The sequence below is a fragment of the Pinus tabuliformis genome, chromosome 1_2 (assembly GCF_031772625.1).
Source record: "Pinus tabuliformis cultivar Carrire ecotype Pingquan chromosome 1_2, CPIR1, whole genome shotgun sequence".
NCBI classification, from domain to species: Eukaryota; Viridiplantae; Streptophyta; class Pinopsida; order Pinales; family Pinaceae; genus Pinus; species Pinus tabuliformis.
This window is the reverse complement of record NC_142298.1, coordinates 589299462-589324814: the sequence shown is the minus strand read 5'-3', so window position 1 is coordinate 589324814 and position 25353 is coordinate 589299462.

The window sequence follows — 25353 nt, the reverse complement described above, 5'->3', positions numbered from 1 at the left end:
CCAAACTTTTATGGGTTGCGAAGTGAGGATCCTGAAACATTTCTATTTGAGTTTGAAGTCGTGTGCCAAAATTATGACTATATGGAAGACTCTCAAAAACTCAAATTGTTTCCTTCAACATTGAAAGGAGCTGCTTTGAAATGGTTCATGGGATTAGTCACTCAATCTATTAGGACTTGGAATGATATGAAACAAACATTTTTGGATAGATACCTGGACTATTGCATGCCCACCAACCATAAGGATGAGGTATTCAAAATGGTGCAAAAAGAAGATGAAAACTTGGAGGATTTACTTGAAAGATTTCAATACAACTTAAACAGAGAAAAAATGAGTAACTTAGATGAGGAGACCTTGAAAGCCCTTCTATTAAAAGCCATTAGAGGTGAATGGATAGATATTTTAAACATGATGGGAAAGGGAGATATTTCTCAACTTCCACTCTATGACATAACAGAACTATGTGTCCATCTCTCGAGGGGAAAATCTAAAACTGGAAAAGGGCCTAGAGATCCTTTGTTATTAGAGCAAACAAATCTGCAATTGGATCAGTAAGTAGGGCAGAGATTGGAAATATGTTTGATGAGTTCAAAAATGATATTTTAGGGAGCCTTAGTGAACAACTAGACACCCTTAAAATACAAAACAAGCAGAAAGTAGAAGCTGAAGCTTGGCCATCTTTTGTCCAAAATGTAGGAAGAAACATGCTCTAAGGGAATGCCCCTTGGATGCAAAAGTTGTAGAAACATGTATGATTTTCTCAGAAAGCCATGAGACCAATGATTGTCCTTCAATTCCTGGGCTCAAAGCTTCCTTTCAAGAAGACCCAAATTCAGTGGAATCTCTTTGTTTTGTTTCAAGGAGACCTTGGCAGGGGCAACAAAATCAAGGGTTTAATAACCCTATGAACTTTCAACCCCCACCAAATTGGAATCCTTGGTAACAACCTTGGTCCCAACCTCAAAATCCATATCAATCATGGGTACAAGGTATGCAAAATCCTTATGGGAGATTTATCAATATCCTCCATCTTTTCAAAATCAACAAGCTCCACAACTTCCAAATCAAAATCCACAACTTTCATTGCCATTTCCACAACAACAACCTTCTCAACAAAATCCAAATTCTCAACTCTTGCTTCCATTCCAACAAAATACAAATCAACTACCATCCCAGCCATTGCCAAATCCTAATAATAAAAATCATCAGAATGCTTACATGGTGGAAAGACAACAATTTCTTACCTATATGATTGTTCCTCTTAATGATGTACAACTCAGATCTGGTAGAGTTTTAGAAAAACCTTCTATAGATGCTCAAAAGCAAAGTACTTCTGAGGAAGATTCTCTTAAATCCAATAAAGGTTCCGAAGCATCTCTTCAAAACCCAAACACTGAAAAAGAAAAAGAAAATGAGTCAACCCCTACAACTCCTATAGTTGAGCAACCTGCATCTTCATCCACACCTCCTTTCCCTGAAAGATTACAAATTGACAAAGGGGTGGAAAAACAAATCTTGTTGCCTGACTATGATTTCCTAGATGAATTAAAGAATGTCTGTATCAAGATTCCCTTGCTACAAGCCATTAGAGAGATTCCTATTCTAGAAAAAACAATAAAGGAGTTGAGTCTTAAAAGACCAGGAAGGAAACCAAGAGATACAAGAAGAATTCAAGTGGTAGGAAAAATTGCAGATATCATGATGGGAAAAATTACCATGCAGAAGTATGTAGATCCCGGTAGTCCAATTGTCAAGACACATATAAATGGGATAGAAATTCCAAACACTTTGATTGACTTAGGGGCTGCTATCAACATTATGAATAGACAGACCATGGAACATCTTAAACTTCCTAATCTTGTTTTTACACCTGCCTTACTGCAACTTGCAGATAGATCAATAATCAAACCAGATGGTGTATTAGAAAATATTTCAGTCTCCCTAGATTCTTAGGAATATCCAGTAGATTTCATGATTTTGACTCCCAAGAGTAATTTAGGAGGGCACCCACTCATCTTAGGAAGACCTTGGCTAGCCACAACTAATGCTTTCATTAGTTGTAGATCTGGAGATATGTACATTTCTGATGGTAATTCGACAAAGAAGTTCAATTTGTATCCTCCAGCAAAAGCAATTACAGAAGTAGGAGATAATGAATGGGTCGATGATGAGGACACTATACAACTTGTCTTTACCATTTCCGAAATTAGTGAAGATAGTCAAATTCTGAACACATTAGAAAATTTTGAAACATCTTCAGAATATGACCACACACAATTCCAGTTAGATTCTGACATTGAGTATCTATCATCAATACAAATGTCTCTTTACTCTATGGAAGAGTTTGGTAGTTCTACCATTGAGATTTTTCCAGGTAAAACATTCAATATCAACAAAAACTTGGAAAAATCACAACAGGGAGAGCTAACCAAAATCTTGCAAAGACATTCTACTGCATTTGCATGGGAGTATACTGATATGAAAGGTATTGACCCTAAGACTTGCATTCATCACATCTACATTGAGGAAAACAGTAGACCAATCAGACAACCTCAAAGAAGGATGAATCCAAACCTGAGGGAGATAGTGAAAGAAGAGCTCCAAAAACTACTCAATGTAAACTTCATTTATCCAATTTCAGAAAGCCGATGGGTTTTTCCTTTGGTTATAGTACCTAAAAAGAATGGTAAATGGAGGGTATGCATTGATTATAGGGAATTGAATAAAGCAACTTTGAAGGATCACTTTCCTTTGCCCTTTATCGATCAAGTATTAGATACACTAGCAGGCAAAAAGTATTTTTCATTTTTGGATGGTTTTAGTGGCTATAATCAAATTCAGGTAGCACCTGAAGATCAAGATAAGACCACATTTACCTGTCCATGGGGAACTTTTGCTTATTGAGTGCTTCCTTTTGGATTATGTAATGCACCTCCAACATTCCAAAGAGCAGTACTAGGAATCTTTTCTGATCTAATCCATGATTGTGTAGAGGTTTATATGGATGATTTTACAGTTCATGGTAATTCGTTTGAAGAGGCATTAGAGAATTTGGAAAAAGTCCTTATAAGATGTAAAGAAAAAAACCTTTCATTAAGTCATGAAAAATGATTTATGATGTTTACTGAAGGTATTGTTTTGGGACATCACATTTCAGGGGATGGGATAAAGTCGATAGATCAAAAGTTGAAGTCATCTCCAAGTTGCCTATTCCAAATTGTCAAAAAGATGTTAGAAGTTTTCTGGGATTTACTGGGTAGTATAGAAGATTTATAGAGAACTTCACTAAAATAGCATCTCCACTCTTCAAATTGCTTACAAAAGACTGTGAATTCAAATGGGATCCTAATTGTCAATCAGCGTTTGAAACTTTTAAAACAAGAATATCTGAAGCACCCATCTTGAGAGGACCAAATTGGAAACTTCCTTTCCATATTTCTACACATGCTTCAGATACAGCTCTAGGAGCTGTGTTGGGACAAAAAGATCTAGTTCCTTATGCCATTTACAATACCAGTAAAAATTTGACTCCCACTGAGTTGAACTATACTATAATTGAAAAAGAGTTCTTAGCTGTTGTTCATGCAATCAATAAGTTTAAACATTATCTAATAGGCTATGAAACTTTTATCCATACTGATCATTTTGCGATTAGATATCTAATGAATACATCTATTACTAATGGAAGAGTTACAAGGTGGCTCTTACTTTTACAAGAATTCAATATTACTGTGTTGGATAGACCAGGGAAACAAAATACAGTAGCTGATTTCTTGTCTAGGATCCAGAATACTAAAGAAGATTCTCCTGTAGAGGATAAGTTTCCGGATGAATATTTATTTGCAGTAACTACTAAGACCCCTTGGTATGTAGATATTGCTAACTATTTGGTTACAGGGAAACTACCTCCACATCTATTTCCTAGTGAAAGAAGAAAGATTATTCAGGAGAGTTCAAAATATTCATGGATTTCTAACGAATTGTTTAAAACAGGGCCAGATCTTGTGATCAGAAGATGTGTTAGGGAAGATGAAATGCCTGACATCCTCAAGGCATGTCATGATGAACCATGCGGCGGACACTTTGCTGACAAAAGGACAGCCTATAAAATCCTCTCTTTAGGATATCATTGGCCTTCCCTCTTCAAAGATGCAAAAGAATATGTCAAAAGGTGTGACAGCTGCCAAAGAGTAGGGAAACCAACCCTTTCAAATGAAATGCCATTGCAACCACAGGTACTCATCGAACCCTTTGAAAAATGGGCTTTAGATTTCATTGGACCTATTAATCCACCATCTGAAAAAAAGAACTATATATTGGTATGTACTGATTATGTCACTAAATGGGTAGAAGCCAAAGCATTATTTTCTGCTACTGAAAATTCAGTTGTTAATTTTCTTTATGAGGATATAGAGATAGTGATAGATTAGGGAAGCCAATTCACATCCAACCTGGTGGAGAAGCTGATGGAAGAATACAAAATCAAGCACAAAAAATCTACTCCTTACCATCCGCAAGCAAATGGCCAAGTGGAGTCTACAAACAAAGTTATTGAAGGCATCATCACCAAAACTGTTTATCTACACAGAAGAGATTGGGCAGAAAGGCTTCCTGAAGCCTTATGGGCCTACAGAACTACATGGAGGAATAAAACAGGACATTCTCCCTATCAAATTGTTTATGGGAAAGAAGTCCTACTCCCCATTGAGTTTCAAGTCAAAACTTTCAAGATGGCAGTTCAGTTGGGGATGGATCTATCAGAAGCCCAAAAGCATAGAATGGAGCAGTTGAATGAGCTAGATGAGATCAGACAAGAAGCAATCCTAAGAACTGATCTAGTTCAGTATCAAAGAGCTAAGTGGCATGATAAATACATCAAAGAGAAAAAGTTTCAAGAGGGAGATTGGGCATTGCTATTTGATTCCAAGTTTAAAGACTTTAAAGGAAAATTTCAAACTCATTGGCTTGGGCCATATGAGATTGACAAAATCTTTAGCAATGGAGCAGTAAGAATCAAGACCATTGATGAATATCAAACTCCTCTTATTGTGAATGGCCACAGATTAAAGGTCTATCATAAGCCTCTCTCAAAAGAGGAATTTTTCAAAATGTTTCAAGATAGTTCTGCAATAAGGCTGGTGAAGAAGAATCCTTCTTCTCCACCAGCCTAACTTTTGTTCCTTTCTGTTCTAAAAAAAAAAAAAAAAAAAAAATTGTATAAGCCTGAAAACCAATCACAGATTGGCAGTCTTATACAAAAAATACAGGGCGAAAATCAGAATCCTCTGACGCCCTATATTTTCCAAAAAAAAAATAAAAAAATTCTCTTTCCCATTTTCATTCCACTCCACTTCATTTTCATTTCACTCCATTTCATTTTCATTCCACTTTATTTCATCCACTTCATTTCATTATGCCAATAAAAGTTTTTATGACCATTTTCATTCATTCAGTCATCATTTATCCTTCTTCATTCATTCAAATGATTGCTGTGTCAAGTTTCTGCAGCTGAAACTAGTTTCCACAGCCAGAAGCAGTTTCCGCAGCTACCACTCTATTTTTCAAAAAATTGACAGTCAAGATGTTAGTTACATAATCATGAAATCAAATGCAGGTATGACCGAGGACATATTATGAAGACATGAGGCACCTAAAGGCATCAATAAGGAGCAGCTGATCAAGGGTTAATGGACAACAAATGGCAAAAATTCCAAGGTATGAGTAGAAATTTATTTCAAATAGCAATCAAAGCACATTTTTGCATAGTTATTAAACCATAAGCTCCACTATATGCAATGATTGGCATGATAGCCTCCATAACCATTCCACGACATTCCTCCACGAACCATGCATTTATTTTCCAAATGGTCTTATGATTACCCTTCGAATTTAATTTGTGTTGGCTGCATTTTAACACTCCACCTGTAATCATGAGGACGTGGTCGATTTGACTACGGCTCTTCTCAGCCGCACAAAATCCATAGCCGTTTCATCAATGTGTTTGCGTCTACTCTGCAGCCACCCAATTTAAAATTCTGCCGGATGTACTTTACTCTCCCTACTGTTCTATTGACATCACGGCTGCATTTCCACCTTGCTCACATAAGCCTTCACCCCAATTCACGAATTCACTTCCACTGCCTGTCCTCTATTTTTCGCTCACAGTCACTGGTTGTCTCCATAAACTCTGTTCACTCCTATAACCCAGCTGTCTCACTTCCGCTAAACCCTCTTCATGCAGACGAATTTTAAGAACAGAAGGAAGGATGGGTCTGTTGTTGAGGGCAGAACCGGAAGGGCCCAAGTTTTTGGAAGGATACCCGCAATTGAAAAACTTACTGAAGAAGGCCTCGGTGTCTACGTTTCATTCAAAAATTTAAGGGCTACAATAAGGAGATTACAAAGGCTTTTGCAAAGTATTTTGACGGACTGGAGGTGGAAATTGGGGACCTCAAGTTTACAGTCACCGAGGCATCCATAGCAGCTGCTACAGAACTTCCCGAGGAAGGTGAACGTTGGTTCAAGAACAAGAGCTTTGACGAGAAGGCTTGGAGAGTCATACTACGCAATCCAAGTATGGATGTAACTACATTCAAATGAGGAATTCATGTCCATGCTTTAAAAGAGGAGTGAGCCATCATATTGTTAATTATTCAAAAGTTCATTACTTGTGAGGGCCGTTTCGGGTCAATGTATATGTATCATACCCGGTTGTTGATGAAATTTTTAGAAAACCAAACCCTCAATCTACCCTTCTTTTTATTGCTGAGCTTGAAAAAGATGTGCACAACAGTCCAAAAGAATATAGAAGACATAGAACCCCATTTGTATCATCATGGGCTTGTGAAAATTCTAATTGAAGACTAATTGAAGAAAAATAGGGACACCTGGGAATGGTTTTTGGTGAGAAACTACTTTCAAGAGCCACCCGAGGTACCTGAGAGCAGTACAACAAGAAGGAGTAGGAGGAAGGAGACAAGTGTAAGAATTCAAGACCCTCCTATTAGCAAAACCAAAGAAGTTAATCAAGAAGAGAGGCTGGAAAGAACCAAGGATAGAAACCAAGGAAAAATGAAACATAGAAGCTGTATATCAAACTTCAGAGCCTTCTCAAAAAGAAGACCACCAAACATTGTCCAAAAGATTAGCTTATCTTCGAGAACAAATGGCTACAACCAAGAAGAAACGAAAAGGAAAGCAGAGTATGGAGGAAGATACTAGTCCACAGCATGTGAGACAGTAAAAACCAAAAGGCCCCAATTTATTGATTTGGGGGGGGAACCCCAGAAAAGCCTCCAGCAACCTATCCTGACCGTAGCCCACACCATACTTCCATTTCATAGCCAGATGTTGACATGAGTCCCTCTCGGTAAAATTTTGAAATCAGTCCCTCTTAACAGGATTTTGGGGTCAGCCCTAGGAAGACTACACCCGAGGTAGACTCGAATAAATAGGATATGTATGATTATATAGAATCCTTAGAAAAGATAGCTGTAGGTCCAAGCACGTCATCCACTCAGCCTCACACAGCATAAGCAGCTCTAGTCCAATAGTTGAAACAAGAAGTCTTTGAATTGGAGGTTTTAAACAGACCTATTAAACAAGAAAATGAAGCACTAAAGGAACAAAGCAGATTGGACAAGATCATTCATGACAACACTATGTTACATCTGGGATTGTGGCAGAAAAAGAATAGGAAATTGAAGAAGAAATGCAAGAGGTTGAGTACAACATTTTTCAACCTCAAATTTAGATGCTTGATGAGGAAGCCCAAGATGGTAGTAGTACCAAGGAAGAGGAGAAGAGGGCTGGATGTGCTGGCAGAGGTGTCAGAGCATATGGATTGAAGAAAGGATGGTCAAAATTTTGGTTGCATGGGGACATGCAACACCTTCACAGTTGGGGTATGTTGAGCCCCAAACTTGCATCTTTCCTATACACTTTCCTAGACTCTTTCCATTTACCTGGACCTCCTAAGCTATCAACATCATTGCATATTGAGTTTAAAAGAGCACATAAAGTGGTTTTCTAAGTATGTTCTATGTTTGCTATTTGAACTAGACTTTTGCTCATAAGCTGCGGAATCTTGTCACTTTCCGCAGCCAGTTCAACTTTCTGCAGCCTTTTTATTAAAGTCTATATTGCAGGTGTCTTCAGGCAAATCGAGCCACATGGGCAAGTTGAAAATGACGTGGACATGGACTGAGTCCTATTGGCTCAGTCGAATTCATCAAAGAAGGCCATGGTCAAAGGTGGTCAAGCGGTGGTCAAATATAGGAGTCCTATAGCAACAGGACTCCGTTTCTAAGCACCTGAAGACTTGCGTGGCCGTTCCTAGATCTCTGGGGACATATCAACACATGTCGACTGCTCCATAAGGCGAATCCAACAGCTACCCTTAATAGATTTAATCATCATGGCAGCCATGGTGCTAGATCCATGGACATTGTCGTTCACGTGTCCTCTGTCAGTGCTGCTTTTAGGAAATCAGATATGTAGCCTTCTGTTATAAATAATGCGTTTCCATACGCATAATAGGGAGTCTTTTGAATGTATTGTTGACTGTTAACGAGCCCACTGTGCCGTGACACTGTTTTGTTGTTATGACTGTGTTCTGAATATATGAGAAGACTCTGTTTCTGAGCATAATTCGTGGTTGATAGCTGTTGCTCGAGGTTGTGCAGAGGGCCCCTGCACACGCCGAGGTTTTGTTTATTTCTTTATAATTTCACGTTGTGTTTCTTTACGTTCATTATGCCATAATTATTCACTTGTATATATTGCATTTCTTATGTTATTAACGTTTTATTTTTGTCCATAATTTGACATGCTTTACATTGCTGTTAACGCTGATCAGTGTATTTGTTCCAGATTCCAGTAGGTAGCCCGGGCATTTGCATATAGTTTTCACAATGACTAATGACATGGAATCAGTCTTGTCTTTCTGCCGACTTACTTTTCCTAGCTTTTAATTTCAGTTCTGTTTTGTTTATTTCAAGATTGTTCATTGGTTTTATTAGTTAGATTAGATATTAAATTGCTCATGTCATTATCAGTTACCTCCGAAAGCCATAGCGAGACTAATGGTGAGGGCTTGAAGTATGAGTGTGTAATTTTATATTATTTTATTTCTCTGCAAATTAGATATTAAATTTCTCATGTCATTATCAGTTACCTCTGAAAGCCATAGCGAGACTAATGGTGAGGGATTGAAGTATGAGTGTGTAATTTGATATTAGTTTATTTTTCTGCAAATTAGATATTAAATTGCTCATGCCATTATCAGTTACCTCCGAAATCCATAGTGAGACTAATGGTGAGGGATTGAAGTATGAGTGTGTAATTTGATATTAGTTTATTTCTCTGCAAATTAGATATCATATTGTTCAGGTTGTTGATGATTACCTCCAAAAGCCATAGCGAGACTAACTAGCGAAGGGTCAGAATATGAACTGATATAATTTGATTTTAGCTTTACTTTACTTGCAATTTTTGGATTTCTTTGAGTACAGTAGCTTAATTCATTTCTTTTGCATTTAGACAACAGCAGGGATAATGGTTTCATGATCAATAGTTCACTGTTTGTTTGATTAGAATAGTGGCACATTTTCATTTTCTTTTAGGAATTAATTTCATCATTGCATGTTTTAAAACCCTTTTGAAGTTTGAAGTTTTGGAAATCATTATAAAGGACATCATTGCTTTGAACATTTATATCCATACTTGTCTTTTAGAATTTCCATCTCACATTAGGAAATCAACGAAGATAAACCCAAAAACAAAATAAAAAACCAAAAACGACAAAAAGTAAGAAATAGGTTATCTTGCACATATAGTGCGCCACACTTGAACAATTTACGACTCCCGGATTGACAATTAATATAGAAATTTAGGACACTCTAAATTGACCAAACACCTATCTCTAGATATGCCCAAAGGCCTATAGCCTTCACCTGGAGAAATGTTTATTTGATTATTATGTAGATCATAAATATTATATGAATTACTAAATCCAGGTAATAGTGTTTTTGTTACCAGATCTTGCTCATAGTAATCATTATCATCATTGCTTTTTGTATCTGTCTCACATGCATATTCATCCTTGTTTTGATCAAAGACTTGCTTTTAGTTTTCATTTATTTTGACATTATCCAGTCTATAAAGTGGAATTTTACACAATAGTCTCAATGCCTTCATGACTTTATGAACACATACTTTCCCAGTAAAAAATATGCTTTTAAACACTAAACGTATTTTAATTTCCACAACCATTGTATTAGATTCATTTATGTCATGAGGAAGTGCAATTGGAATTCGAGATGTGTTAGCAGGTACATTGATAAGTCCACCAATCAATGCCAACTATGATTTTCTAAAACATTGTCCAAGTTCCCGTATTTTCTAAAATAATAATCGTAAAGATATTAGTCTTTCCTCCTATTCATAAATTTCTTTCACTATGAAAATTTTTCTACTACGCCTAATTTGTTATGAAACTGCAAATTTGATAATTTTGTCATTTTCTAATGCTTTTTTACTTTTTTTGCATATAACCTTGACTTTGGACACACTGTGAATTTTTTCTCTATGATATCTTTGCTAAATAAAGTTTAATGACATAATGCACAATCATGAAAAGTATTTTCTTAAAATATGGTATTCTGTGTTGAATTTCGCTACTTTGATCATCTTCTAATCAGACTTGTTTCGATAACGTTATTGTTTCTTATGTATTTTTCGATTCGATGCAATGAGCAATGTCATCTCTTGTTTACATTGACATGATTTGTATTAAGTTCCATAGTATCTTCATCTATGTTGATGTTTTTAAATTTAGACTTTAATGGATTGCATAATTTTCTAAGAACCCTTGTTTTGAAAACATCCTTGTTTATTATATGTGTTTTGATTTGATGCAATGATAGTCACGGTCACTTGTTTGCATTGTTAAGCTTTTGAAAAATTCTATGACAATTTCATCTATGTTCATGTTTTCAGACTCACTCGCACTAACCTCACTATTTTTTATTTGATTCTTCTATATATTTCTCTTCATTAATTGCTTCAACATGACATGAAATGTTTTTCTATTATACAATCTCTTTCAGAGGTTTTGTTGATGGTTCTAGACCCGCCAACATGTCAATGGGATCTCCCCGATAAGAAGTCCCAATTAGACCTCAGACCGTTTGGTGTAGGAGTCCCAGTAGTGGGTTGTAAGGTAATGCCTTAACCACGATTTCGCACAGATGCAAGTAAGATAACTCTGTCACTAGCAAGGGTGTGATTGATGCAGTGAGTCAAGGAAAGAGTATGAGAGGTTCCAACACTTCAAAGGGAGAGGAAGGTGAAGGTGAGTTCTAGGTTGAAAGGGATCAGTCCCAACTTGGCTAGGAACACACAACACAAAGGACATGCGCAGCTTCCGGCAGAGCAGTCGACACAGATGCAACAATCCCACATACAAGGTAAGATAACACGAACGACACTCATAGATCAGTTTGAGACAAGTGTGATGGTCGATATAACAAGGTTTCGAGAAAGGTCTTTCTGATGTTCGGCAGAGCTGTCAACATAGACGGTGACAACATTAACAACATATGCAACACATTAACAACAAAATTCCTATATTTGTATATAAATCATTTCATATACAAGTAGGTAAGTTAAACAACATATATCATTAAGGCAACCGGAGCAGTCCAACTACAATAACAACATATGCATGAAAATGTGTTGGCTTTTATTATATAAAGAAGTGTAAGTCACAATCATATACTACACATGTAAAACTGCTAGCCCTATCAGTAGAACGTTATAGCCACATCTGCCTACTCCTCCAAAGAGATGTACTAGCTCCGTGCAGTGGAGAAGCGAAGGCATGTTACAATACTATCCAAGCCTTCTTCAAGATAGTCTTAGTAGAAGCTTGGCTAACCAAAAGCCTATACAACGAGTTATGAGAGACTATTTATAGCAAAGGGTGGGGTGACCCTTGACATTCCCCTTTATGACTGTTCAACTACCCTCATGACTCTTAACCTACTCTATGACTGTTATATTCACTTTTGAGAATTGACTTACACTTGACATGACTCAAAAATACAAAGTGCATGTACCCATGTGAACAATGGCTTGAACAAGCCAAACTAGACACCACTCTGACTTAGAAAACTATACAAGTCCTACTGCTCGACATCCTCATGGTGATCAACAGTAACATATTGCTGCCAAGATTGATAGTCTCTGATAGTGTCTGTGTGTTCTGCTGTGACATCTGTATGGAACCTGAACCTTGCCTCCATGGCATCCGGCTACACTGCTTGGGCTCCTCTGTCCAACTCATCTGAAAGAATGTGCAACATTGTCCTCAATGTGGCTAGACCAGCAAAATACTTGCGCATGATGTCTGCACTGATAGGCAAATCTGGACTAGTGGCGATGTGCATCAACTCATCGAAGTACGAGTCAAGATCCTGTTGGACCTACTTCTTGGTCTTCACTTGGGTGAGAGTCCCAAGTGATGGAATCACATATGTGTGCACAACATTCTCCATGCTCTTGAATACTCATGCATGGGAAGCATGTATGCCAGTGATGAGTTGCGGTAGGTACTCATAGTTCCGGATTTGACTCCAGATACATGCTTGCAGATCAACCACATTGGCCTTCATCATCTTGGGAAAATGAAGCTAGGCTCCTTTATACTTCATCATCCATACTTGCATGCTATCAATGACATCATGTATGTTCTTTAAGATATGAGCTCTTCTCACATATGGATGCTGCCATCCGTGAAGATGAACAACTGCTTGATGCACGTTACCGAACTTAGAGTACAATGCTCGCAAAATTGTGTCCAAGGACAACACTTCCTCCAGTATTTCCTTCTTCAATTCAGCTCGAGCGGACATTGTCACCAAGTCTCCTCCCTGCTTGGCCACCTGTATTTCGTTGGCCATTTGCTCATTCTTGGTTATGAGGAAGTGAACACTGGAGTTAGTGGCTTCGACATACACTCTAGTTGCATCGGCCAAAGCAATTGGGTCCTTGTGCACATCAGTTACGATCAATTGTTCTTTAACTTGCGCAGGGGATGTTTAGTCCTCGAGAGTTGGTACTCTGTTAGGATGCACAACTCTATGTTGAGATTCATCAAAGGAGCTGTCACGCATCCTTGGTCATTCGAGATTTTCTCATCATCTAGATCGACATGTGAATATGACCAAGTATTGGTATGCCTTCCTCAATATCTTCATCTTATAGATCCAGTTAGGGGTCATCTTGAAACGAGCTAGCTCCTTTAACCAATCCTTCAGAATATCTCTAGAGTGGCCTCAACTATTGGGCAAGTTGAACGGAGGGGTCATGTCAGTTATGGGCTTGTCCATATGATACATCTCATCATAGTATCATGCCCAGAAGGTTGCAAGCTTCATCCCACTAGCACTTCTCAAGGTCATCGTCTCGGGGTCAGTGTGAGAGACGATCCAGTGAATCATATCCGCACATGGGAACGTGGGGTATCTGCATGCAATCCGATACAGGCCGGACTTATGAATGTTCACGTACACATGACAGTCTTCAAGGTCTTCCCCAAAAGTACCTGCGAATTTTTCATTCACCTCTTGCCACTTCAGTTTGATGTCCTTGTCTAGATACAACTTCGTATCTTCATAGATCGGCATGCTAGAGGACACCTGTTCAACTGTTGTTCCAATTGCAACACCATCAGTGTCTTGGGATCATGTCATCTTGGAAGTCATTGAGACAGATGAACACCTGAAAGATCTGGAAACAAGCAACATCCATGGTAAGAAATATGTTAGTGAAAACAAAGCAAATCTGGGGAAGGTCACAACACATACTTGGGGAACTAATGAGAAAGATTGCACAAATTTCACTGGGAGGCTGAGTGACTGGCTGCCAGAACTACAGAAAAAGCAATCTGGACTGATTGGGAGGCTAAACTAGCTTTTGTGTCTGCAAAATGCGTAATCCAGTTGGGCAGTTGGTTGTTGGGATTACGCAATGCACGATTCCAGTTGGGAAAGACTGTTGGCCCAGGGACAGTTTTTGCGCAAATTTTTGGGCCAAGTAGCCACTGACCTGCATAAATGTGCATTTCAGTCTAGGAGGTTAGTGCTGGGCCAGAATGTGCAAATCTGGAGAGGAAGGTGAGCCTTCCTTCTCCAGATTGTGCAAAGTAGCCTTGGTGAAGTCAGAGACAGGGCCAGGGTTGGCCCGACTCGTCGACAGGAAACTTAAAGCAAGTAAGTCGATGAAATGCATGGTGACACTAAGTGATAGCAAAAGTGATAAATAGTGCATGCAAAATATGAATGGAAGATTGAGCAAACAGATCAACATGCATGTGGGTGAGGTTGTTCGCCGGTTGGGTGAACATCCATGCAAAACAATTTCATGCATGTGACAACAGTGAGATTGCAATGAAAATTGAAACAGAGCTAGGAAAAGCTAGAATATATGTAAACGATAGTAGGTGTTCAAAGAAATCAAGAAAACAACACTCACACAAGCGAATACACAAAAAGCGGTAGAAATGCTGAAAAAGACAAGTTGAGGCCACTTACTCGTGAATAGCTGAGCCAGATGTATCGAAGAGTCCTGGATGTGCTGTGGGATGTCAGAGCTCCAAGATTGATGTGAACGAATGAGCTCTGGTGTGTCGAATAAATAAGTTTGGTCTCAAGATGCACATGCGACGAATCTAGGAAAAAATGAAACTTGGAGAAAAACTTATAAAACAACTTCACATGTAACCCCTGGCTGCTAAAAATATCTCCCTGAATCATTGGATACCTTTTCATGTTGCCTCTTTCTATTCCCAGGAATATCAAGTCATGCATGCATGCAAGTCAAGTTTCCTCGGTCCCGGGTGGAACTGGTCAACCGGACTGTCCATGTATGCCAGTGCTCAACTTCTTGGGAAAATGCGCATTCTTGACTATAATATGGGCTGACTACCCAAGGGGATTGTGCAATTTCTGGGCCCAGAAGCTGACTGCTACCCAGATTTGCGCAAATCCTGGGCTGAACTGCTTGTTAGTGAGAAAAATTGCTCAATTCCTACTGGGAGGGTTGGCTAGAAGGATTGCGCAATCCAGAAGACCAGCAGGTTTTCAGAGAGGATTACGTAATTCCTGGAGGGAAAGGCTGGCTGCCCTCCAGGAATGCACAATTTTCAAGGGGAAGCTGCTTAGCCTGTAGCTGGACCAAGTCCAGGTAAGCAGCCTGTGAGGGGAATGGATCGACTGTGTTCGACAGGCTGCCTTTGTGCGAGGAAAGCACTGAAGCTTGAGTACTTGACGAAGCAAGACAAAGTGTTGTGTAAGGTTGGTAGGGAGGCTCCAAAATAGGCTAAGGCAAAATTTTGGATGGTGGTTGTAGCTGCTACAATAGGTTTATAATGAAAATGACGTATACTTGTTCCAAATTGCATAACATGGAATATCGTTGCATTTTTTTCGAATACACAAAATTCATCTATAACAACTAGTGTATCAATAGACCATATGTCTATATTTATATTCAAGATATATTGTATCCAATTATAAACAAAAAGGCCACCGTCTATCTTCCTTTTTTCATATGGCATTGCTAATTGTATAACGTATCCCTGCCAATATACTATTCCAATAAATGACATAATTAAATCTTCATTCATGTATTTTTCTATGTAATTTAATGCAAACGAATCATTATGCTTGATTGCATTGAAAAAAATTTTGTGCAATTATGTGTCGTAAATAGGGAACATCATATTCATTCTCCGTAAATTGGCATGTTGTTTCAAAACAACTTTCACTGTAAATACATTTGAACCCAGAAAACCTCTTAAAAATATGTCTACTCATGGTTTCCTCTATGTGCATCCATCTATGTTTTGTTTGTTTGTAAGTTGTTATATTTATTATATGTTCATGATCAGTTCTTATTGAACGCTTTTCTTGCACATAAATGGTTCAAAATGTCTAACAATTGGATTTTCTTCATGGAGAAATATGTCGTAACTTTATTTACATAAATTTGAATTAAAATGAAAATATCTTTCATTGTGTATTTGACCTAAGCCTTATCAAAATATTTAGCCAATTCGATAACCAATATATACAAAATATGTCCCCCCAATGTCCTCGTTCTTCCACAACCATAGAATTTGAAGTTGATTTTGTCATCCTTTCCAAGTAAACATTCAGGCTATTTATACCATGCATTTGTATCAATTCATCTATATTTAATTCACATTCATAAGATAATATCGCTTTAGCATTCCATTCATGTAAATAATTCCTGAATTTTTTTTTCATTCCTTCACGTAACTTTGTTGACATGTATCTAAAATCCAATAGAGTTTGCATAGTATCGAATAGGAAATCTCCTTCAAGATATGCAAAATTGTTTAAATGAAATAGATTATGTTTCCTTAGAATTTCATTTGTACAATCTCTTTTTATAATAAACAAACACATCCATTGATGATTTAGAAATCACACTTCAAACATTTTCTAAATTCACTATGAGCTGCTACTCCATGATAATTACAACATAAACATCGTACAGGAAAATGAACAACACAATATAGCTACACACAATAAATCCATAAGATAACAGAAAATGCACACATTAATAACATATGCATATACACATCGATTCATGTAAAACTCTTATGTACAAACGAGATATAGAATCAAAAAACAAATGAACCACAATGTACCTGATACATATATCATAAAATATGTCCGTGTTTTCATAAAAAACTTTTGTGCTTGATTCTTACATTAATGAGAAAACCACACAGTACTCAGAACAACACTAATGACTATCAATTTAGACAACTTTGGGAAAAACCATTCATAACGAGCCCCATTGAGAACTAATCGAATATGCATTGGGAACATGCATGTAAAAAAAAGCATGATGAACACAATTGAAACTACGAACACGTTACTTGTTAAAATTAAATTACAAAAGATTAATAAAACTTAGACATTTTGATTTGTGATTTGCGTCGAAGAACAAGTGTGTGCAATGACAAACATAATCTTTTTGTCACAAAGTTTCACACCTACACATGCAATCTCCCTCCACACAATTCTCCAACACACCTTCCTTCGACATAATACTAATTTTTAAATGGTCGAAGAAACTTAATATTAATCACTCTGCATAATGTATGAATGGAGGAAGCTACACATAGTATGTCAACCCTTCGATTCCCTATGGTTTCACACCCATAAATAATGTTAACAAGTTTTTTGATTCTATGAGACCATGCAACTTTAAGTAGCTTCATTTAATTGTAGCCATAACCACCACTCTTCTACTCACTATAATTATAAATTTGAGTGCTTTGTAGCTGTTGCGTTCATGGGAAAGGAAGAAAAATGATGTATTTACAACACATCCCTAGATAGATCGTCTATCAAAGACAGACATACTGCCATCTAGATTTTTTATCATCCCAATGCCTTGGATGAAATATTGACGATGTATAATAGCTTACTTCAGCTAAAGGCTTAAGAAATAGTCAAGGTGATAGTAAACAATGTAACGAGAACCACATGCGAAGAAGAAAGAATTGACATCATTGTTATGGTAATGACAATTGAATTGAAAGAAAGAAATTGATATTGTCCCCAAATCACATGTCGGAAAAAGAGAGAGTATGTGGATGACCATTTTGACCCATTGGGTATTAGGATGATATGATCGAAGGAAGATTATACTAGTAAGAATTGTATCAATTTGAGAGGTGGCATATGCATGCCATCATTTTCAAACTGAATTGAAAAAGATTTCACACATTTTCCACATAGGAGTGTAGTGATTTCGATTTTCAAGTACTAATCATGAATCCAATGTAATGATCTTCTATGGGAAAGAGAAACTACTACGAGTCCGCGCGAGTTATAAAACACCAACCAAGGGAGGGAATATAGTAGAAGAACCAATAGAGGAAATTTTAGAGTCTGTGAGAGTTTAACATAATAGAATAGTTTGCAATTTTGATAAGAAGAGTAGTGCAAGAATGGTGTGAGGGATAGATAAAGACACACTATTAATACAAAAAGCAGTTAAAAGAATGGTAGAAACAAGGAGTGTGCAGTGGGGCAGAGCATATATTGTTTTCCAGTCTAGTATGATGTGGTTATGGAAGAAGATAAAACATTGGGAGAGCCAAAGATGGTAGAAGGGAAATAGGGGAATTTGTCTATTGATGGTGGACCAATTGCGCTATGGGGCCTAGAAAAGAGAGTGTTCCTTCCACTCAAGAGGATGGTTTACATGGTAGATCAGTTGCACCAATTATGTTAACTCAACAGGGGTTATGGGGGAGCCCTATGATTATGGCAAGGCCCTACGTGTAGAAAATTTGTGATAGGTTAACTTGATAATGCAATATAAATCAAAGCAGAATATTATAACCTACTTCTACTATCAATTCGTGGAAGCTTAAAGATCAAGCTGAACAATATAACCAGAAGAAGAAGAATCAATGGCACAATACACATACAAATACTTTGGGGAAAGTCTCAGATAAAAACCCCACACTATTGTATTATCATACATGGTGTAAATACATAGGAATTGTACAAAGCCTTAGCTCTCACAGCTAGCTAGCTCTCAGTACAATTCTCATAGATGCTCACAGGAAATCTTGGCTTCTCTCCAGCCTTCCTCTCTGCTCTCCAAGCTCCTATTTCCTTGCGCTATTCCTTGTGGATGATTTTTCTATTACCAAGTGGAAAAACAAGCCTTCAAAACTGCGCAATCCTCAAGGATGAATCCTTGACTGCATGCATGAGTTTTCTCCATGAGAAAACACATGTAACTGATAGTACACTATCCTTGAACATTAATGTCAACTGGGTCTTTTCTTAGAATAGACATGCATCAGTTTCTGATGAGGGAATCTTCAGTTAATTGGAGTAGCACTAGTTGATTGCATTAATGCATCAACTGACTGTTAACTCACTATTAGTTCCTCAAACAGTTTGGAACTAATTTAACTGGACTTAACATAGTAAACTGAATTAACTAATTACAACTCAAATATAGCTCAATTTTATCTCCTTAATTTAAGGGATAACTCTTGCATGACTTCAGAAAGACTTCTAACTTGAATTTATCCAACTAATTAATTTAAAATAAATAAATTAATTATTTCCAAGTAGATGTTAAGACTAAATTCGTCACAATTTTAATTCAAGGACAAATTAAATTGGAATATTCTTGTTGCAATATTTCAACACTCCCTCTCAACAAGAAAGGGATTATCTGCCACCCCGATCCTGTCCCTATGGAACTCAAATTTACACTTTGACAATTCCTTTCTCAAAATGTCAGCATATTGCTTCTCTATCAAAATATACTGCAGCAACATGATCCTCCTCGCTACACAGTCTCTGAGATGATGGTACCGGATGTCGATGTGCTTGGACCTATCATGAAATACTGGATTCTTAGAGAGTTTGAAACAAATATGATTATCACAATAGATCGCAGTTGGATCCATTCTCTGATCAAACAAACCAACTAGGATTTTCTGCATCCAGATGGCCTGACATGCTGCCTGACTTGCAACCATGTATTCTGCCTTTGCTGAGTTGAGTGCAACCGACCTCTGTTTCCTACTATACCAAGAAACTGCTACTGACCCAAGGTTGAAAATCCATCTTGATGTTCTCTTATGATCTGATGGAATCCTTGCCCAATTTGCATCAGTGAAGCCCTGTAGCTTCATTCCCTCTGTTCATCTATACCATAATCCATACTAAGATGTGCCTCTGAGATATCTCAATACATGCTTTGCCGCCTTCCAAAACATCTTGGTAGGCTGAACCATCACTTGACTCAGCTGGTTCACTGCATAGCACAAATCTGGTCGTGTGTTCATTAAGTACATCAATGAACCCACAAGCTACCTATACACAATAGCCTCTACCACTTCTCTTGAAGTAGCAACCTCCTTCCTCCAATTACCTGCTAGAAGAGTCTGCATGGGCTTGCACTTCTCCATGTGGAATCTCCTGAGTATCTCATTGGCATAATTGCACTGAGACACAAACAAACTCCCCATCCTTCTGCCACACTTCCATGCCAAGGAAGTAATGCATGAGACCCATGTCTTTCATATCGAATTATCTTGCAAGGTCCTCCTTGCAAGACACAATGAACTAATCATCACCAGTCAATATGAGATCATCAACATAAATTACGATGATCAACAACTTACCTTTCACCACAATGTGGTACAGGTTCACATCCGTTTCACCCTTTGTGAAGCCCAACCCGTTGAAGTAGTTGTCTATTCTGGTGTACCAAGAATGAGGTGCTTGCTTTAGCCCATACAACGCTTTCTTGAGTTGGCACACATGCGACTCATGATCAAAGGTATCAAAACCTTCCAGCTACTCTATGTACACCTCTTCCTCAATCTGGCCATTGAGGAATGCAGTTTTCACATCCATCTGATGGATCTTCCAACCCATCTGTGTTGATAGTGCCAACATAGATCTGATAGATGAGTACCTTGCGGCAGGAGAAAAAGTCTCATCATAGTCAATCCCCTCAACCTGTGAAAAGCCACGGGCAACAAATCTTACCTTATGCTTCTCCACACTACCATCAGCAGCTTGCTTTACCTTGTAAAGCCAACAAGAACTCACAACTAACTTGTTCTCCAGTCTTGGAACCACGTCCCAAACACTGTTACGAACTATGGAGTCATACTCCTCCACCATAGCATGAACCCAAATCGGCTGCTGCACTGCTTCCTCAAGGGAATATGGCTCAGTATCAACACATTCCCCAACAAGGGCCATGTATCCAGTGTACCTCTCAGGTGACCTCCTCTGTTTGCACTGAGAAGATGGTGCTCCCACATTCTCTCTCGCATCCTCCAACAATCTGTCAGCTTCTCTTGTGCGTTTCCGTCCATCTCTGGAAGACTCTGCTTGAGTGGATGTCTCCACTCTTGGAACCTCTGCATGCAGTTGCTCTGCATCAGTCTGAGGTTCCTCCTCCTTAGGAACCAACAGTTCTTTCACAGCCTGTAGTTGGAGCTCCCTCTCAAGGGAAACTCGCATGGCCTTCTGCTTATCAAACATGAGATCTCTGTGAACCACTATCCTCCGACTGGTAGGCAAGTACACCCGATAGTTGTGAGGTGTATCAGTGTACCCCAAAAATATCCCCAACTCTGCTGTCGTCTCAAGCTTCTTCCGTGCATCCTTTGTCACATGGAAATATACCGATGAGCCAAAGATCCTGAAGTTACCCACATCTGGTCTCTTACTAGAGAAAGCTTCCTCTGGTATCTTCATCCCAAGTATGCGATGCGGGCTTCTATTCTGCAAATAGACCGCTATGTTGCATGCCTCGGCCCATAAGTGAAGTGGTAGGCCTTGGTCATGCAGCATTGCCCGTGCTTCCCCTACAATAGTTCTGTCCTTCCTCTCGGCCACCCCATTCCGTTGTGGGTTATGAGGTGTCGTCAACTCTCGTTTAATTCCTTTCACTGCATAGAGTCCTTAAACTCTTGAGAGACATATTCTCCAACGTTGTCACTTCGCAAAGTCTTGATCTTCTTCCCTGGCTCTTCTCGACCAAAACTTTGAACTCACAAAACTCTGTGAAAGTTTGGTCCTTCTTCTGCATGAAATAAATCTAGCATTTATGAGAATAGTCATCAATGAAAATCACATAATACCTTTGCTTCGTTGTGGATGCTGTCGAGAATGGTCCACACAAAACAGTATGAACTTGCTCTAAGATAGCCTCTACTCGACTATCTCGATCATGAAAGGAAGACTTGGTGTACTTTCCCAAGGTACAACCTTTGCATGTGTCAAATTTCTCAAGTTTACCTTTGGGAAGTCCTATAGATATCTGTTGCATTATCTTCAAAGCCCCATGATGAAAATGGCCCAACCACCTGTGCCACAACTCACCAATGTCTTGGCTTTGTACCAATTCTGCTTTCATACTCAATGCTGCACAATCATCTACCTCTAGTTTATAGAGATTCTTCACCCGAATCCCTATCCTCTTGGTCTGACCCATGGCTATGTGTCTTAGGAATGCCTTTCCTTTCATAGCCTTTGTCCTCCAACATCGTGACCGATATCAAGTTCTTCTTCAGTCCAAGCACATACATCACATCTGTCAAGGTGAGAGGAGCTCCATGCTCCCTCTGAAAAGCAATTGTGCCCACTCCTGAAACACTATACCTTTCATCGTCACCCATCTCTATGCTCATCTTGAGGTATTTCTCCTCTAAGACACTGAATAAATTTTTATCACCGTTCATGTGGAATGAGGCTCCATTGTCAAGATACCAGACATAACCCATCATCGATGACACCATGCATGCAATGAGGGTAAAGTCCATTTCGAACTGAGAGGCTAATGCCTTACCTTCTGATCCTTCCGAGGATCCCTTCTTGGACTTCTTTGATGGGAAATTAGTCACATAATGTCCCATCTTGTGACAATTAAAGCATCTTACTTTAGACATGTCACCCTTCTTCCCTCCATGAGAAGAATTTGATTTGAAATGGGAAGGCTTCCCCTTCCCTTTCCTTGCCTTACTTGATAAGGCCAGATTTTCTTCATCATCATTCTTGGATGAAGAACCATCTCGTGTGCTCCGCCTGCATAAGATTTGACCATAGTCCTTCCCAATCTGGCAATTTCTCCCTTCCATTTACAGAGTCTTGGTAGCTATTCCAACTCTTTGGAAGGCCAAGGAGAGCGAGGCTCACCATATCATCATCGACAGTAGTTATTCCCACATTGCCAAGCTCATCTTTGCAGGTGGTGAGCTTGTTCAAATATGTGGAAATAATATCACCCTTCTCCATCTTGATTCTTTGAAGCTTATTCTTGAGCGCCAATTTCCTTTGGTCACTACTATTCTGGTAGAGGTCCTTCAATGTCTTCCACATTGAAAATGGAGTATCCTTCCCATGGACAATATGGTCTTGAACTCCCTCAAGGATGATCCGTCTCGCCTTCGCCACACACTTTTTCCACTCAACTGACTCTTGTGCATTATTTGAAGCTGGCTTTGGGATTTCTTGATCAATGAATTCCTTCAAGCCATTGTATTCTAATATAGCCTCCATTCTATCTTTCCATGCTATGTAATTCGAGCTACCTTCCAAGGCATACTCGAGTCTCAAGCCATAAAACACCATTGTCCAACCTTGAAGTATGATATGAATTCGAATTGCACCTACAACCCCGAACTTCAAACTGCGAATTCTCTTCTCAGTATACTATTCACAGCTTTGATACCATGTAGAAAATCTGTGATAGGTTAACCCGATAATGCAATATAAATCAACGCAGAATACTATAACCTACTTATACTATCAATTTGCGGAAGCTTAAAGATCGAGCTGAACAATATAACCAGAAGAAGAAGAATCAATGGAACAATACACATGAAAATACTTTGGGGAAAGTCTCGGATAAAAACCCCACGCTAACATGGTGGAAATACATAGGAATTATACAAAGCCTTAGCTCTCAGTACAATCCTCACAGATGCTCACAGGAAATCTTGGCTTCTCTCCAGCCTTCCTCTCTGCCTTCCAAGCTCCTATTTCGTTGCGCTGTTCCCTGTGGATGATTTTCCTATTACCAAGTGGAAAAACAAGCCTTCAAAATTGCAGAATCCTTAAGGATGAATCCTTGATTGCATGCATGAGTTTTCTCCATGAGAAAGCACATGAAACTGATAGTACATTGTCCTTGAACATTAATCTCAACTGGGTCTTTCTCAGAATAGACATGCACGAGTTTCTGATGAGGGAATCTTCAGTTAACTGGAGTAGCACTAGTTGATTGCATTAATGCATCAACTGACTATTAATTCACTATTAGTTCCTCAAACAATTTGGAACTAATTTAATTGGACTTAACTCAATAAACTGAGCTAATTAATTACAACTCAAATATAGCTCAATCTTATCTCCTTAATTTAAGGGATAACTCTTGCATGACTTCAGAAAGACTTCTAACTTGAATTTCTCCGACTAATTAATTTAAAATAAATAAATTAATTAATTCCAAGTAGCTGTTAATACTAAATTCAATTTTAGTTCACAATTTAATTCAAGGACAAATTAAATTGGAATATTCTTGTTGCCATATTTCAACAATGCGATCCTAGGAAGTCCCTGTAATGGGGGTTGTAATAGTGGATTGGGGTTTGATCCTCATGCATATGGGAGTGGTATGAGGAGTTCCAATAAAGAATCCCTGGATTGGTGGGCAGACAAGATCGCTCTTACAAAAACCCTCCATGTATCACAAAGAAGGTAAAGAGGTCAAGGTGATGACGATTCCTACCAAGGAAATGAGAAGGTGAAGCAACACGAAGTAGAAAAAGGTCAGTGACAGACATAGGAATCGGTCACCTCTTTGTTTCTAAATTATTAAGGGCCTTAGTGAAAATGAATGGACATAACTTTTGTTAAAAATCCATTTGACTATATAATGTTCTTTGTTGAGAATATGGGCATATCGTGCATTGCGAAAGCATAAAAAATCTTGTTGGATGAGAAAATCAAGACTTTGGTCAATGATCCAAGACTTCATTTGTTTGTTGTTAATGTTATGAAAAATTCCCTTTTGGATGCATTGAATGATCAAATGCTCACAAAACCATGGTGATAGTAGAAGGATTGAGTGACTCAGAACAAGTTACATATTTGTGTTGAGGGCCTATTGGAGGCCGATTTTTTTTGAAATTTTTTATTCTATACAAACTTTGATTTGAAGGACAAAACCCTTTGACATGTTTTCTTTTTAGATATTCCATTATGTTGATTGAATGAATGTAAGTTTTATGAAACTGAAACTTTCTTATTAATCAAAAGTTTTGAAGAATATAAAAAATGATGTTTTTTCCTATTAGTGATTAATAGTTTGTAGTAAAGTTATTGGCATAAATTAATGATTCTTATTTAAAAGGAAATATTAGTGTTTCTTATTTACTGTTTATTAAAGTTTTTATTCCTAATTAAATTAATTTTTTGTTTGTAGAATAAATTTCCCTCTACACCCCCATTTTCCCACACATACACTGTCCTATGCATGTTCTTCATTCCTCAAAGATTCACAACTCTATGAAATTGTTGTCCCACACAATTGAATCTGTAAAAAATTTCAATGCAAAGGAGCTTAAAATGAAATAATAAAGGATAAACACACTAGAAAATACTAGTTTTCTCTTAGTTCCATAGCAGTAACTGAAGAAAATCCCCGCCGCTCTTCCCAATCATGTTATAACTTACGCAATTGCGTTACTATTCGAGT